The sequence below is a fragment of the Taudactylus pleione genome, unplaced genomic scaffold, assembly GCF_031769625.1.
Source record: "Taudactylus pleione unplaced genomic scaffold, aTauple2 ptg000007l, whole genome shotgun sequence".
NCBI classification, from domain to species: domain Eukaryota; kingdom Metazoa; phylum Chordata; class Amphibia; order Anura; family Myobatrachidae; genus Taudactylus; species Taudactylus pleione.
Window position 1 is genome coordinate 944211 of NW_028284410.1, and position 16226 is coordinate 960436.

Sequence of the window (16226 nt, forward strand, 5' to 3'; positions counted from 1 at the left end):
TATAGGTGATACTAAAATAATGTGAAAAGGGTGTGAAAACACCCCTTTTCACTTTATTTTAGTAAAAATAATGTTAATAAATAGAGCCCTAAATGATTTCTGCAAGAGAAGAACGAACTCTCAGTTAGCTCTGGGTTCAGAGATACAGCCCATCTATGATGATGTAGGCGTATTTTGTTAAATACCAGGGAATTTTGGCATCAAGAGAATATATAGGTTGGCAAACCTGAATACAGGAATGCTAAGTCATTGTAGGCATACACCCTCATGAATAGGCAACTATTTGAGATAGTATTTTCGGTTGCTGTATGTTGTTTTGTTTTGTGTTCTTATATGATATCGATTGACTTGATTGTTATTTATGTTGTATCATGCAAATATCTGATTATTTTAAAATTGCTTTTCACTATGACTATATTATTGAAGTACATATAGCGCAATTAGTGTAGCTCAAAAACTTGAGCAAATAAAAACATTCTCAAGTCAAATTTGTTTTACTTGACCTCAAATTAGTAAAGTATGAGTTTAGAAAGGAAACACAGGGGCCTATACATCATCACTTAATTTTCACAAAAGCAGGTGAAAATGCACAATTTCACCTGCAATTGTGAAAATAAAGTGTTCGGGCCATTCATCCTGAAGGTAATGCAGGCGATATCACAGAGATCTCCTACTTACCTTCCTCTTGCAGAATGGCCCGCTGTCCCCACACACTAGTATGGGGACAGTATTCATCAAGCTCCGAAAATATTATATTTTTGGAGCTTGACTGCGGGAGCATGATCGCAACCCGCTGCTTCCCTATGGGAAGAAGGTCCGAGTTGCGAAGAGGCCCTCCGCTGGACGTCAGGGCTCTTGTGCGTATGCGTGACCTGTAGGTCGCACATGCGCACTCCCATCACTCCCATCCAACATGAGCAGTGAAAGGATTCGCTGCCCCGAAAAGGAGCAGTGAAGCCGCTAGCGGAGGCAGCTGACATCGCATCAGCTGTCACTGCACCGGAGCAATGATGAATTGCTCTGGCAGCCGTAGGAAGTAAGGACATTAATTATCGGGGTCCGTTCGGACAGACTAGCTGGTTAGTACAAAGGACCACAGTGTGCTGGAAACAGGGGCGGGATAAAATAAACAGTGGGATGGGTTTGGGGAAAGGGGTGATGGGGTCGGGAGCTGGATTTTACTAGTAAAATAATAACGAAATTAACATGCAGCGTTTAAACTACAGCACCATTATACAAAAGTGCCACTATAACATTACAAAATAAACACAATAGTTGTCAAATGACATGGAACCTTTTTATTAGAAACTAGCTGTTGTCCCCAGCACCGCCTGGGTTTGTTTCTTCTCACACTCTCACTCTTTTTCTATGGCGCTCCCCCACCTCTTCTTATCCTTCTCCCAGTTTTCATCTAATTCTGTTTCTCCCTGTGATACCCTTCTTCTCTTATCCTGTTCCCCTCTTTATTTCTCTCCTACTACTCTGTATCCTCTCTCTCTCTATTCACCCTCCTATGTCTTGCTCTTTTTAATGTGTATTTGTATAGAGGGATGGGGCAGGGTTGCAGTGCTGATCAGAGTACGTATATAAAAACAAAATGAATATAACTTGGTGATAGGTATGCACTGTGCATGTCAGGGCTGACATGCATGCGCTCACCAACATGATAAAGTAATTTTTCTCAGCTCTTGATTTTTTTATATAGATTACCTTTTTCTTTTTATCTTTACTTTTGTGCTTTTTGGGATGTACTCTCTTTTTTTCTCTGCATTTGACCTGTACACCCCTGTGGGCAGTGTTCCTTTCTTCTATACGGTTATACATTTTCGGTTGTGGATAATGCATACTTACCAACTTTTCAGTTGTCTTTTCCGGGAGCAGCCGGAGAGGACCTGCTGCTTTCAACTTCTGGGGGCAGGGCCAGATGATAGCAGTCATTAGACCCCACCTCCTTTACAGTAAAACCACGCGATTTGTGTAATTTAGCCCTGCCTCCTCCCTACGGACCCAAAAATTTCTTGGAAAATCTCCCCATCACTAGGAAGTAGGTAGGATGCGGGAGATCTGCAGGGGGGTAACCCGACAAAATCGTGAGCCTCCTCGCGACTCCTGGGAAAGTAAGCAAGTATTACAGTATTGCAGTGATTACACTATAGTTCTCTATAGGATGTGTGGCTATGGGGCAGCAACAAAATTAGCAGGGGGTACACGGATGTAATGGTATGGAAAGTCACCTGTATGATGTGCCAAATACTCACCTTCTGATGAAACCGGGAATAGTATAACCCCGGAGAAACGCGTTAAGGATTTATACCTTGCACACAGATATTTTATCCCACGGTCTGCTTGTCTGGAGCCATTGGGAAGCGACAACACTTTAAGCATGCTGGACACGGCTTCTGCATGCGGACATTGTGTCTCCTTCTGGTGCGCTCAGAGAGAAAGCACGCACACGCGGCTCTGCTCCAAGCATAAAGTTTCACACGGAAACCTGCAGTCTTCACATTCAGGAAAAGATCACCATCAGCCGGTGGCCATGTCTCCCTTTGCCTTGTTTGTAACCAGCTATACCAGCTACGCGCTTGGTCCACGTCTGGAACAGATCCCGGCGTGACATCAGGTACTAGTCTGATCGTCTACAAACGTCCATATTTGGCACATCATACAGGTGACTTTCCATACTATTACGTCCGTGTACCCCCTGCTAATTTTCTTGCTGCCCCACAGCCACACATCCTATAGAGAACTATAGTGTAATCACTGCAGACTGCAGATCTACAAGGAAAAGGCCGTCAAGTGGTCTAATATGCTACATTATATCTATTTGCTCCATGATCTCTAGTGTGCATCGTATTTGTGGATATCATTTTACTATTTTTACATGTTTGTCATTTAATAAATGTTTTAATTAATTTGTGTGGTCCCTCTTGAATCTACAAGCGCTCCCATATTTTTTGTATATATTGTCCTATTAGCAGGTGCAGAACCTGTTTTGAGAGCTGCTGGTACTTTCAAAAGTATGCCAATTTGTTTTCTCAGCACACCTGGTTTTTTAAGTAAGTATGGGATAATGTTGTAATGTTGGGTGATTTTCATGTGTGTCTGTGTTTTCATCATGAGTTGGTGCAGTATGTATGAGTAAGTATGAGAAATAAGAGATGTGTTTGGAAACTGTAGATGAGTGCTATGCCATACCCCTATGGAAGTTCATATCAATGCCATTACATTCCAACTTGATGACATCATTTTTATATAGATTCTCCCCGCCTATATACTGTATGTAATGTAAGGTGCAAATATTTACATTCTACCATAGTATTAAAAAGTGAAAGTTAGATTCAGGATTGTTTAGTTTGTCCCATTACTTTTGGCCCCTTAAAAAGTGGGAGGCACATATAGAAACCGTTGTAATTCCTACACCGTTCACCTGATTTGGATGTAATTACCCTCAAATTAAATCTGAAAGTCTGCAGGTAAAGCACATCTTGTTTGTTTCATTTCAAATTTATTGTGGTGGTGAATAGAGGCCAAAATATGAAAATTCTGTCAATGTCCCAATATTTATGCACCTGACTGTACATGGTCATTTGCATATATACTTAAAACATATCTAGTTTCTACATGTCTTAGAGCTGTTGTCATTTTTTTAAGAGCTTTGATTTTGCGCATTGATGCACTGTGTAATGTATAGTGGTAATGTTTGCATTTCACCATCTTCTCACCTTACACATCTGCTACAATATTATTATTATTATTGCTATTACTTTTGTTGTTGTAGATCTGCTTTTCAAGATGACAAAATACTGTACATTGTAATTTCAATCGCCAAATGGTCAATGTAGAGCTAACTGGCCAAAAATAGTTGTGTATGGCCCAAAACAACTGCCAATACTGAATACCTCATTGATCTATCAGATTTCAGTCAGGAATGATGGATGCGATCATCAGACGACTACATTAATAGTGTCCCATACTATATGGCTGTTTGGCTTGATTACCATATAGTTAGACCTGAATACCATATAGTTAAACCTGTCCAATATGGAGACTCAGAAGCCAAGCTACTGGCAATATGTGTCAGGTTTAAAACTCACATATGTTCATGGCCTATTCCAGCAGGTTTGTGGCTTTTAAAAAAATAATAATAAATTATATAAAATAATTTGTTTCTTCCGCACCAAAGTGCAATCAGCACTAGTGCTGGATGGTTGAGCTGGTAGTGCGAAAATCCATGGGACAAATGTAGTCATTCTTTAGCATTATAGCGACTTTGCTATTATTGTTTAGAAGCAGTACTGTATGTTCCAAATAATCAAAACAAAGCTAATGCATTGGTAAACAATGACTGCCTTAAGGTGCGTACACATGGACAGATATATCGTTACGATATGAACGATAACGATATCGTTCAACGATATATCATTCATATCGGTCATTTTTATTCAGTGAAATACCAACGATGCGCATTCCCGTATGAACGATAATGATATCTATGATCGTCCATACATGCAGGCCAATCTGGACGATATCGTCAACTTTGCATGTTCAGAGATGTGGCACGATGACTCACTGAAAGATATCTTTCATTTCGTTGGTGGTACAGATCGTCCCGTGTGTATGCACCTTTAGCCTGTCATTCACATGTGGGTTTCTCACTGAGCAAGTCACAATCATGCATCTGGTTTCCATTTTGCCAAGTCAGGATCACGGATGTATGCAGGGCCGTACAGAACCAGCCTGGGCCCAGGGAAAGAGGGCATGGTAAAATCGAGGGGGACTGGACCATGCAAAAACACCTTTTTGCTGTGCACTGGGAAGGGGGCGCTGTAAACACCCCGCAGACTGGTGCAAATTCCAGGAGGGGTTTCCCCACCAAAGGCAGACTGCTGCTGCTACTCAGAATATAAAAAATGCAGGGGAAGCGGGGGGCAAGGCCATTCATGGGCTGCAAAAGCCCATTGAAAATATAGGGAAAAGCGACTCCTATACAAATGCCTCATTGACAGGGATGTGATTTCATAAAAACACACCCGTGTCAGTCAGGCAGATGTGATTGGACAGCAGATCCAGTGAACGGATCTGCTGTCATCATTGGGTGGGTATGCGGCGGGGAGGGAATGTAGTCATGACCGGCAGCCGCAAGGCCGCCGGTCACAATCCCAACAGCGGAATTCCGGCTAGGGAGCTATGATAGGTGTTGAAATATCGATGCCTATCATAATCCTGACACCGGAACGCAGAGGACAACATCCCGAACTAAGGTAATTCTGGGGCGCCCTTAGCGTTAGCCATGGGGGGGGGGATAGGATTAGGGAGTCTAGTGGGGTTAGGGTTAGGTTTGGGGGGGGAGATTAGGATAAGGCACCCCTAGTGGGGAGGGTTAGGGTTAGGCATCCCCAGGGGGAGGTCAGGGTTTGGCACCACCCGGGAGGGTTAGGTTTAGGGAGCGGTAAGGGGGGGTTAGGGTTAGGCACCCCTGGGGGTATGTTAAGGTTAGGCACTAGGGGAAGGTTAGTGTTAGGGGGGGACAGGGGGGGTTAGGGTACTTACCTGCCTCTGTTGGGATCTTGATCCTGTCGGACAGCCGCTGTCGGGATTTGAACTGGCGGCTAAACAGCTGCCGGCATTTCAATCCCATTCCGGCGGGGACAAGGCAGAGGTGCGGGCATTAGCGGCTGCGGGACCTGGCGGAGGTGCGGGCGTTAGTGATGGCGGCACATGGCGAATGTAGCTGGCATGGCGGCAGGCCTGGATCCAAGATTATCCAGTCCCTGCCAGCCATTCTGCAGAGTTCAGCAACTGTGCCAATTTCAAAAATGGTGCATCAGCGTCATTTTTGAAATTCAAGATGGCCACCGCAAGACAATCACAGCTTGCAATGTCATCACCCCACCCCCTCGGCTGGCTTTTATAAGCCAGCGCGAGGCAGCGGCTTGCAGTCCGCCAATGGGGAGGGAACGTGCAAGAGCTCCCGAAGACAGAAGACTTCGGAAGCCCTGGGGAGGCGGGGACAATGCAAAAGAGCTTAAAGGCCGCCACCCCCCAGGTGAAGATGCCAGAAGCCCTAAGGAGGTGGCGGCCATGCAAAAGAGCTGAAAAGACACCGCCCCCCAGGAGAAGATACTGTATAATAAACTTTTACTAAAATATTAAAGTGTATCGTATTTATTTTAATATTTTCTTTACAGGCAGACTACATGTGCCAGTGGGCCCTTAATGTCCAGGCATGTAGGCACTTGTGGTTCTCCAAGTGCCGGCATGCTGGGGCAGGCTTGCTGTAGGTCACCTGTAAAGAACAATGTTATACAATGAACATCCCACCCACTGCCACCAGGGCATAGCACTGGGCTTTTAGCCCAGTGCTGGTTGTTGCTCGGGAGGGGGGACGCCATTTATTTTTTTGGGATCCCCACTTTCTGAGTTCCAGTCCTGGGCTGACTAGTTTAAGGGTGGTTAATGTGATGGCAGTGTGACCCCACACTCAGTGTATGCCCTGCTATGGCATTATCCACCTGGCTGGTTCAGCTTGGTGCCGGTTACTGTTATATAGAGGGAACCCTACATTGTTGTTTTTTTAAGGGGGGGTGTTAATCAGCCAGTGCCTCCCCAGCCATTGACCTCACCACACATCACTGGCCATGTGAGATAGTTGCAAGTGGATCTCTATTATTTTGGCTAGTTTTTTTTATTACATCCAACATTTTCTATTCCGAGCACTGGAAAAATTGGGACAGCGAATTGCGGTGAGGCATCTTTATGTGACAATTCACAAATCGCTTGAGAATTCTTAGAAACATGTGACTTTTGACAATTTTCAGGCTTTTACGTTCTGACCCATATGTTCAAATCGGACATAAAACTGGCTGTTCATGCTGATTTTGCGAGGCCTGAAAGCTGAAAGGTAAATAGAAGTGTCAGGAAAAGAGAAGAAAACTCAATAGTTCATAAAGCAAAATGGGTTTAGTAATCAAACAGAAAAAACGTAGAACCCATGTAATACTTAAATTAATATTGTCAACATCTGTGACAAAAGAAATTGGTAGGTCAGCCATAAAAACTTAATTAATGCCCATGAAACCAAACTTTACAAAGAACTTGCATATTTTGCTTTGTACTTTTTTTGTATTATGCTTACAATAAAGAACGCTGTCATATATTCTTGTGTATCACTCCAGAAGGTTTCCTTTCACCCCTGCAAGGTAAGGAGAAAACACATACATTTCCTTGGTGTCAGCGGAACAGAGAGTCCCCGGGCTGGAGGGCAGTGGGAGGAAATGGATCAATAGTTGAAAATGAGATGGCAGAGTAATGTGAGAGACAGAAGGGGTGTCAGAAGAAGGGGGGCAAGATGGAAACTGGTCATGTGATACAGAGGTAGCAAACATATAGGCTGGGCAGATGGTTGTTAACCCATGATATGCTGATGTACACATGTATGAACTGCCAGGGTGCATCTGCACTGTGAGAGGTTAAATGCAAATATATTTTGACTCATTAAAAGAGGAGATTTTAATGATGCCTTTTTTTCACTTCAGTCCCTTTCTTAGCTTGTAACACTGCCGGGGGAAATCATTAGACACAAATTCGTGTAAATGAAGCTTATGGGGCGAAGTAACATCCGTAATTATGGGACAGATCTGTAGGAAGATGCTGGCAGAGTAATGGACTGTTACATTAACACTTCTGCCACTGAAATCTAAAATATTATGGCAGATATCAACTAATTTGCATTATATACAATAGTCTTATCTCACACTTTGTACAAGAAATCATATTATTTTATCCAAATACTCAAATTTCTAAAAAAAAAAAAAAAAAAAGCTTGTTTTAATATCAATCCATAATTATAATTTTGTCTGCAATTGTAAAATTTTTGTCTGCCTATCTGTTTGTTTGTTCTGAGTAAATCAAATGCTACTGAACCAATTTTGATAAAACTTTTACTATTCTATTTGGTATATACAGTATCATCACATCATACTCAAGGGTCGTAAGTAGCAAATAATAAAACCCAATTGTGTGCAGGGTTACGTGGCCTCCAGGTGAGTGTTAGGGGAAGGCGCGACCACTGCCATTTGGCTGGTCAAATAAAAATAAATTTGGCCCTGCCTCAAGCTTGGTTATATGAGAAAACAACTGTACCCCAGCATCGGGATGCCATTTTCAAGTTACTGTTCCACTGTGCCGTGATCAGCTAGTTCATCCTGATTTGTTGGAACGTATTTCCACTATAGCACCCAACACAGGCAGATGTGTGCGTGGCAATAAATTAATGTCTCTGGGAGGGAGGGCACCCCAAAAATTAATACTAAATAGGCTCAATCTGGTCATGGTCAGCGTGCCACAACCATGCCAACGTGTATCAATTCACAAGTTACTAATATTGTGCTGTACAGTTTGCTATACTCACTTTCCTACTACTCTCCCTAAAGTTCTCTATTGCTCTCTCCCATGCTCTATCATCTACCATCTGATCGTATTGTTATAAAATATTAATGGTATTAAATGATATTAATAACAATATGTTGTTTATAATTTTATCACAGCCAACAGTAGTAACAATTAGAGATGGGAGGTTCAGTTTTGACTTGGTTCTTTTCGGCAAATAAGTTCAGATTTATCTTATTGGCTATCCAAAACGCATGAGAGCCAGATAGCCAATAAGATGCAGTTTATGAAATCCGAACATAAGGCCTAATTCAGAGACAGACAATAATGCAATTGCAACTGCACTCTTTCACGGATCGCAGTTGCTAAAATATGCTAATGCTTTCCAAAGCACAACCGGGCATAAGGACGCCCACTGCTGCCTTCTCATATCCGTCCGACGTGCAACAGCATAAACATTGGTACCATCAACACAGATCGGGCAGTCACGCAGCATGTAATGCAAGTCTGACCAGCTGCAGCTCTCCTGATAAGCAGAGAGCTCCCATGCTGCACAATGAGATTGTAATGGCAATTTATACTCACCCATGTAACATCATTTAAACAGTCAGACCACCTGCATTCTTCTAACCATCACCCCCCTGTTATCACCCCAAAACGCTGACTACCTGTAACTAACTTTACAAATGGTTCCTGTATATGAACATAATTGCAAAACTGCGCGTTTGCAGTGTGGTGTTCGTGCATGTGCAACAGCAAACAATCGCTTGTTGTTCATCTCTGAATCGGACTCATAAGGGCGTATTCAATTGGGCGTGAGGTTTAGCAAAGTAAAAAACCTTGCGTACCTCGAGCACAATTTTGGAATACCGCAGGTATGCACGCTCCCGATACCTGCGGTATCCAGAGCTGAAAAACCGCGCAACGCATTAAAAAAATAAATATGTTATGCACTTACCTGTCCAGGGGTCTCAGCGGCTCCCAGTGGCCTCGCCTCTATCTTCTCACTGGAGAGGGGAATGCTGGGAGTCCCGCAAACTGCTGGGAGGTTCCAGGGGCTGGTGGGAGCTGCAAGGACTGCTGGGAGATGTCCATTCCGGGGATCACACAGAGACACTCATTCACACACTCACTCATATACACTACATACTCACTGCTGCTGCTGGAGTCCGGGTCCCGACGCTGGATGTCGAAGACAGCACTTTGGAAGGTAAATAATTACTGACTAATTAAGCTAATTGGTAACTTCCAAAAGCTTCATTAGTCATTAGGAGGGGGACATCGGGGTCCCAGAGCAAGTCCCACTGATTTTTCCTAAAATTTGCGATTTTAGGAAAAATCATACTTGCTCTGGAGATGTAAGTTTAAAAACCTCCCGGCGCACAAAAAAGTAAAGAAACGCACCTAATTGAATAGCAAATAACCCGCACCTGCAGGAAAAACCTTGCAGGTGTAGGTTTTTTGCTTTTCACGCACCCAATTGAATATGCCCCATAGACTCTACCCTCGAATATCTAATCCACAGGTTCTCAGACTTGGTCCTCAGGACCCCAAACAGTGCATGTTTTCCAGGTCTCCACACTGAATCAAGTGAAATAATTAGCTCTACCTGTGGACCTTTTAAAATGTGTCAGTGAGTAATGAACACACCTGTGCATCTGCTGGGTGACCTGCAAAATGTGAACTGTATGGGGTCCTGAGGACCGAGTTTGAGGACCACTGATCTAATCTTACCTGTTTACCTAAATAAAGATATTGACACTTGTTTTATATATTCACATAGGCATTACTTTTTTGTCTTGTATGCTTGATGTGTGAGATTAAAATCCTTATATAGGGATCTGTGTGTAACATTTACACTATGTAGATAAAGTGATTAGACACACGGCAAATAAATCAGCAAGATTTTATTGATGTCCACCCTGTGCAGTGATTAGTGCAGACACCCTTCTTGGCAAACTGTCCACAAGTTCCTGGACAACTGCAGGCAGTATGGTTTGCTATCTGTGACACTTAAGAAGGTCGAGTCGGCCTACAATGCACCCAACGCACCCATCGCTCCAATTTGTCCCAGAGGTTTCTCAGTGGGGTTAAAATCTCGACTCTGAGCTTGCCAGCCGGGTTACCAAATACTCTGCATACCAGTCCAGCGCTGCCTTGGAAACATGACAGGTGGCATTGTCATCCTAATAAAAATATTAGTTGTTTCTGTAGAACTGCAAGTGCATGGGCCTCCCTACTAAGTGTTCATTAGTGGCCACTTGGAACTCGTGTGTGTTAAGGAAATAAATGGATCCCAGCAATCCTATCCTGCAATATCATTTATTTGTTCTCATAGGCAATATATAACTGTGTTCGTGACATGCGTGACAAATAAGTTGGTCTTTCTTTGCTTTTGGTAAGCTTCATCACGCTATTTCATAAACCCTGCACCCTCTATCTCGAATACAGTAACAGATGGCTTTCGATAAGGATCACCACCCTGGAAGCCTACTTGGATTGGTCCAGCCATGGGTGGAGGGGTGCTGGAGTGTGTGTATATTGTAAGCTATGTGAGTTGAGCAATGGAAGCAGTAGCAGCGGCCGCACATATGATAATTACCTGTAAGTGAACTGTGTCACTTAATTGTAATCATAGCTTCTGCAAGAAAACAAATATATATATTTCAATTTGACAGCAGCTGTTTACGTTGTCTTTATTTTCCACAACAATTTGGTGCCGAAACCCGGGACCTGAAAGCGACTGAAACGGAATCAGAACAGGAGCGGAGGACTGGAGACTAGACTGGCGCCATTCAAAAAGGTGAGAACATTTGTGTCTCTCTCTCTGCTCTCCCTCCTCCGATCCTGAACCCTCTGTTTCATTGTCGTGAGTACAGGTCCCAAGAGCCTGAACAGCTGTGTTTTGTGTCCTAACATCCTTTGGATATGCATGTGTGAGTGTATGTGGATGTTGGCACATCGCCACATCAGCATGAAAGAGGTCCTTTACGGCTGAGTGATTGCGCTGCCTCAAGACGCACCTCCACGGAGAGAGCATGGTGGGGGCAGGGAAGTAAAAAATAAGAGGACCCTACCGTCCTCGGACACGAATGTTTTCTATTTTCTGAGTTTGTCAAGTAATACTGTCAATAACATTGTCTGTCTGTCAGAGGGACAAAAAAAGGTCATAGGAGAATAAGTGTTGGTGAGAGTAGTGGTCTTTGCCGGTCTGCCTGTCTTGCTTGTCAGTACAGATCCCTGGGCAACACCCCTCATCGGGGGCTCTCCCCTCGGAACAGGAGCGATTCGATCTCTGATCACCTCCTAACGTGCTGAGAGCTCCGGGTACATTGGCTGTGCATTGCTTATCACTACACTGAAGGGCGTGTCCCGAAGCTGCAGACTTGTGAGCTGAGTCTCTCATGAAGAATCATATTTCTGGCGTAGAAAACCCCTTACTTGCATGGTTTGACATAGATAACATTAGAGGGCAGATATTGTTTGGCATCTGTTCCTTGTTGGTTTTCATTTGGTTCTGTTGGAAAATTTGTGGGGACCAAAAGCGGGGATTCGCTGTGTGGGACTTCCCCTAACAGCCAATAGCCATATAATATAGTGCTGTGGTAAAACTGAGAGAGGTGGTAAGAGCCTCCTCCACCATAGCCGGGCTATGGCAAACAGTCACAGCAGACGAGGATTTGGCCAATCACCAAATCAGAGTAATGGGCGTCCTGAATCTCCTCGTACCCCACAGGAGGAGATGAATAAGAAATATGGCAAATGGGTCAGCCGGCATTTACCTAAGTGGGGCAGGCTGACTAGGGGGATGGATTGTGGGATCCCAAAAGAGGGAACCTTTGAGTAATCCCACTGGGCAACTCTCTACAAAAATTATAAAACAAAATTAACAGAGACAAATGAGCTGCCAGCATGGAGCAGGTGGATGGTAGAATCTTATAAGAAACAGCAAAAAGAACATGGTATTTTTACATTAGAAACAAAAGAGGAGGCGGGGAGGCACAGCCAGAACAGAATGAGGAAGAGGAGAGGAAATAGAACAACTAGCAGTATCTTTAGTAGAACCCACTGCAGTTAGTCTGGAGACCTCTCATTTAAGCACCCAGGGGACTCCAATACATGAAGGGACAAAACCAAAGAAGCCCCCTTGTTTCAAGGCAATATACCCCACTGCAGACCTGACATCCATAATAAATCCTGACACTCTACCAACTCCTAGGTATGCGGAGTCCCAGGTCCAGGCTACTGCCCTTGAATATGCACCTGCTCACTCTACCCCCACCTCTTTGCAGAATATATCTGATCCAAGGGGAGGAAGGGTTTTGTGTGAAGTGGAGGGTGAGCATCTCATCCTCCCAAAGTAACTCAAAATGAGATAGATGAGATGGCAGAGGAACATCGCTTGTCTGAAGCCTCAGTTTACCCGGTTAGAGAGCAATTTATCCCTGGTACAAATGGACAGGCAGATCAAAGAGTGACCCAACATGTCCCGTGGACACCTGGGGAGATGAAAGGATTTCTTTCATCTGTCCCTAAACCACGAAATAATCCACATGGGTTTGCAAATGAACTGCATAATATTGCAGTCAGTTACAATCCAACATGGAGAGATCTGCTACAGATAATAAAATCAGTAGCCGCACAGATCGACACTGCCGCTATTTGTACCAAACTCACCCTACCATCAGACCCATCAGAACAAGAGAACACTCCCCTTAGGGCATTAGAATATGTTACCCACATAAAGGGCAAGATTGGGGAAGTGTTTCCCCCACAGTCCTGGGTCCGGGTAACCAATATTCAACAAAAGGTTAAAGAACCAGTGGAGGATTATTTTGAGAGATTTAGGCAGGCAGTAGAAGAAGCAGGGGGGGATTTAGAGGAGCAAGGTATGGGAAAGATGCTGACTGCCACATTAGTCTCGGGACTTAATAAAGACATACATGACAAGTTGGTTTCAGCCCATGCTGACTGGCGAGACAAATCAGTCCCGGCACTAATGAATGTAGCCAGCTCAATCCAGAGAAACATATAAGAAGTACAGGAGAAAAAGGCCCAGAAGGTGATGATAGTTGACACCTCCAGCAACCCCCAGAGGGGTAGGTTTAGAGGGAGGAATAATTGGGAGCCCAGAAGAGTGAAGTGCTACAATTGTGAGAACAGGGCCACATTGCAAGGAACTGTCCAGCTCCAAAAAAAGGAGGGCAGGACAGTGCCTGACAGAGAGGGCTTCCAGTGTTACCATTCATCTCTGAGAGTAGGGGGGGTGATGCCTTTGTCCACTTGACCCTCCCTGAAATGCCTTTTTACTCGGCGGAGTGCCTGGTGGACAGCGGAGCAGCCCGTAGCGTTCTCAAAAGATCTGAAGCCCCAAATTTAAAAATTTCAGGATTAATAGATGCTGTAGGACTGGAAAGTAACCCCATCACACTGAGGGAGACTGCAGAGACCCCTGTAAATATAGGCCCAGTCAGCACCTCCCTCTCCTTTGTTCTCAGTGACACTGTCCCTTGCAACTTGCTGGGAAGAGATGCACTGATGAAATTAAAGGCAACTATTCAATACACGGAGGATGGGCCTATTGTAACTACATCTGAGGGATCGGAGGACTAGAACACTCTGGAAAGTCTGGTCCCTCTGATGGCAGTTCAAATTACCCAGGGTTCCTCAGTATCCCCTAGGTGCGAAGCAACTTAATGTTGTGAGAAATCAAATCAAAACCTTCGTGGACCAGGGGATCCTGGTCCCTATAAAATCCCCAGTCAACACACCCCTATATCCAGTAGCCAAGCCTGGAAAACCAGGCCAGTTCCGTGTATGCCAAGATCTGCAGGCAGTGAATAAGATTATTCAAGAGGATGCTCCGCTCGTCCCAAATCCTCACACTATTCTAGGAGAGATCCCACCAGACGCCTCCTGGTTTAGTGTGATAGATTTGGTTGATGCTTTTTTCAGTGTACCTGTGCACCCAGACTCCCAGTACCCATTTGCCTTCATCTTTGAGGGACAGCAATATACTTGGGCTCGGTTGCCACAGGGAATGGTCTCCTCACCATCTGAATTTGGTCAGGCGATGAAACAAGTCCTGGATAGGTGGCAATCGCCAGCAGGGGTCACTATTGTACAATATGTCGATGACCTCCTGCTGACAGCCATCTCAAAGGAGCAGTGCATTAATGCAACCGCTTCTCTACTTTCCCACTTGAATGTTGAAGGATGCAAAGCATCCTCTAGCAAGCTACAATTTTGTCAGGAAAAGGTAATTTTCCTAGGCCACTGTATTTCACGGGGCTCTAAACACATAACTGTGGACAGAGTCTCAGTAATACAGAAAGCGCCATACCCACAGAGTGCCAAACAAATCAAAGGTTTTTTGGGATTAGTTTCATATTGCAGACAATGGATACCAAACATGTCTCAAATCGCTGCCCCCCTATACGCTCTGACCACTCATGCTGGACGCATAGAGCTGTCTGAGGAAGGAAAACAGGCTGTGGACCAGTTGAAGGCGGCCATACTCAGTGTCCCCTCACTTGCACTCCCAAACTACACTAAGCCATTCAGCCTGTTCTGTCATGAACAGGAAGGACAGGCTTCAGAAGTACTTACTCAAAAATATGGAGGGAGACAGAAGCCAGTAGGGTACTTTAGTACCAAACTGGACTCAGTGATTTCAGCGGGCGCCGCATGTGTAAAGTCAGTCGCAGCGGCAGCCCTGCTAGTTGAAAAGACTGCCGATATTGTCCTGGGGAATAGACTATTTCTTATGGTTCCCCATGCTGTACCAGCAGTTCTCCACAGCCTAACCACCAGACACCTCTCTGCTGCCAGATTGACCAAATATGAAAATTCTCTGCTTGCGCCATCTAACATCACTGTACTTCGGTGCAATGTTTTAAACCCAGCTACCCTTTTACCACTCCATGACACGGGAAGTGGGCCAAGCCCAGAGCATGATTGTGAGCAGGAGGTGGAACTCTTCTACACCCCTCCCGGTCCTGTTCTGGACGACCCCTTTCCAAATGCAGAAATGACCCTCTATGTAGATGGGTCCAGACTACAAAAGCCAGAGGGAGGGTTTGCTGCAGGTTTTGCTATAGCAGACGACACCTCTATTTTGTACTCTGAAGCACTTGATCCTGTTGTATATTCTGCCCAAAGTGCAGAATTGATCGCCCTGATCAAGGCATGTGAACTGGCGGAGGGAAAGACTGTAAACATATATACAGACTCCCGCTATGCATATGGAATTATACTAGGGGTGAGCGGGTTCGGATTTCTGAAATCCGAACCCCCTCGAGCCCCCCCTATCCGAGGCCGATCCGAGTCATGCTCGACTTTTCCCGCCTGACTCGGATCTGAAATCGAGGCAAAACATCATCATCCCGCCTTCCGGGTCTCGCGGGTTTTGGATCCTATATAAGGTACCCGCGTCGGTGACTTTTTCTCACTCGGCTGTGGACAGTGAAGAGGGAGGGTGGGAGTTAGGGCTGGCTGGGCTGTGTAGTGTAGTGTAGTGTAGTGCAGAGTAGTGTTGTGCTGTGCTGCGCTGTACTGCTGTTGTCCACTACTTCAAAGTCCATAGGGGCTGGCTGTGTTGTGCTGTGCTGCTGTTGTTAATAGGGGCTGTGTCCACTACTTCAAAGTCCATAGGGGCTGGCTGGACTGTGTTGTGCAGTCAGTTCTCCATAGGGGCTGTGTCCACTCCAAAGTCCTGTGCAGTGTCCCAGTCCTAAAGGGGTGCTGTAGTGTTGTCCAGGGGGTGCTCTGTCCATCAGGGGTGCTCCCCCCAAGTGCTAAAAAAATAATATTTTTTCTGTGTTTGTGAATTGTGTGCG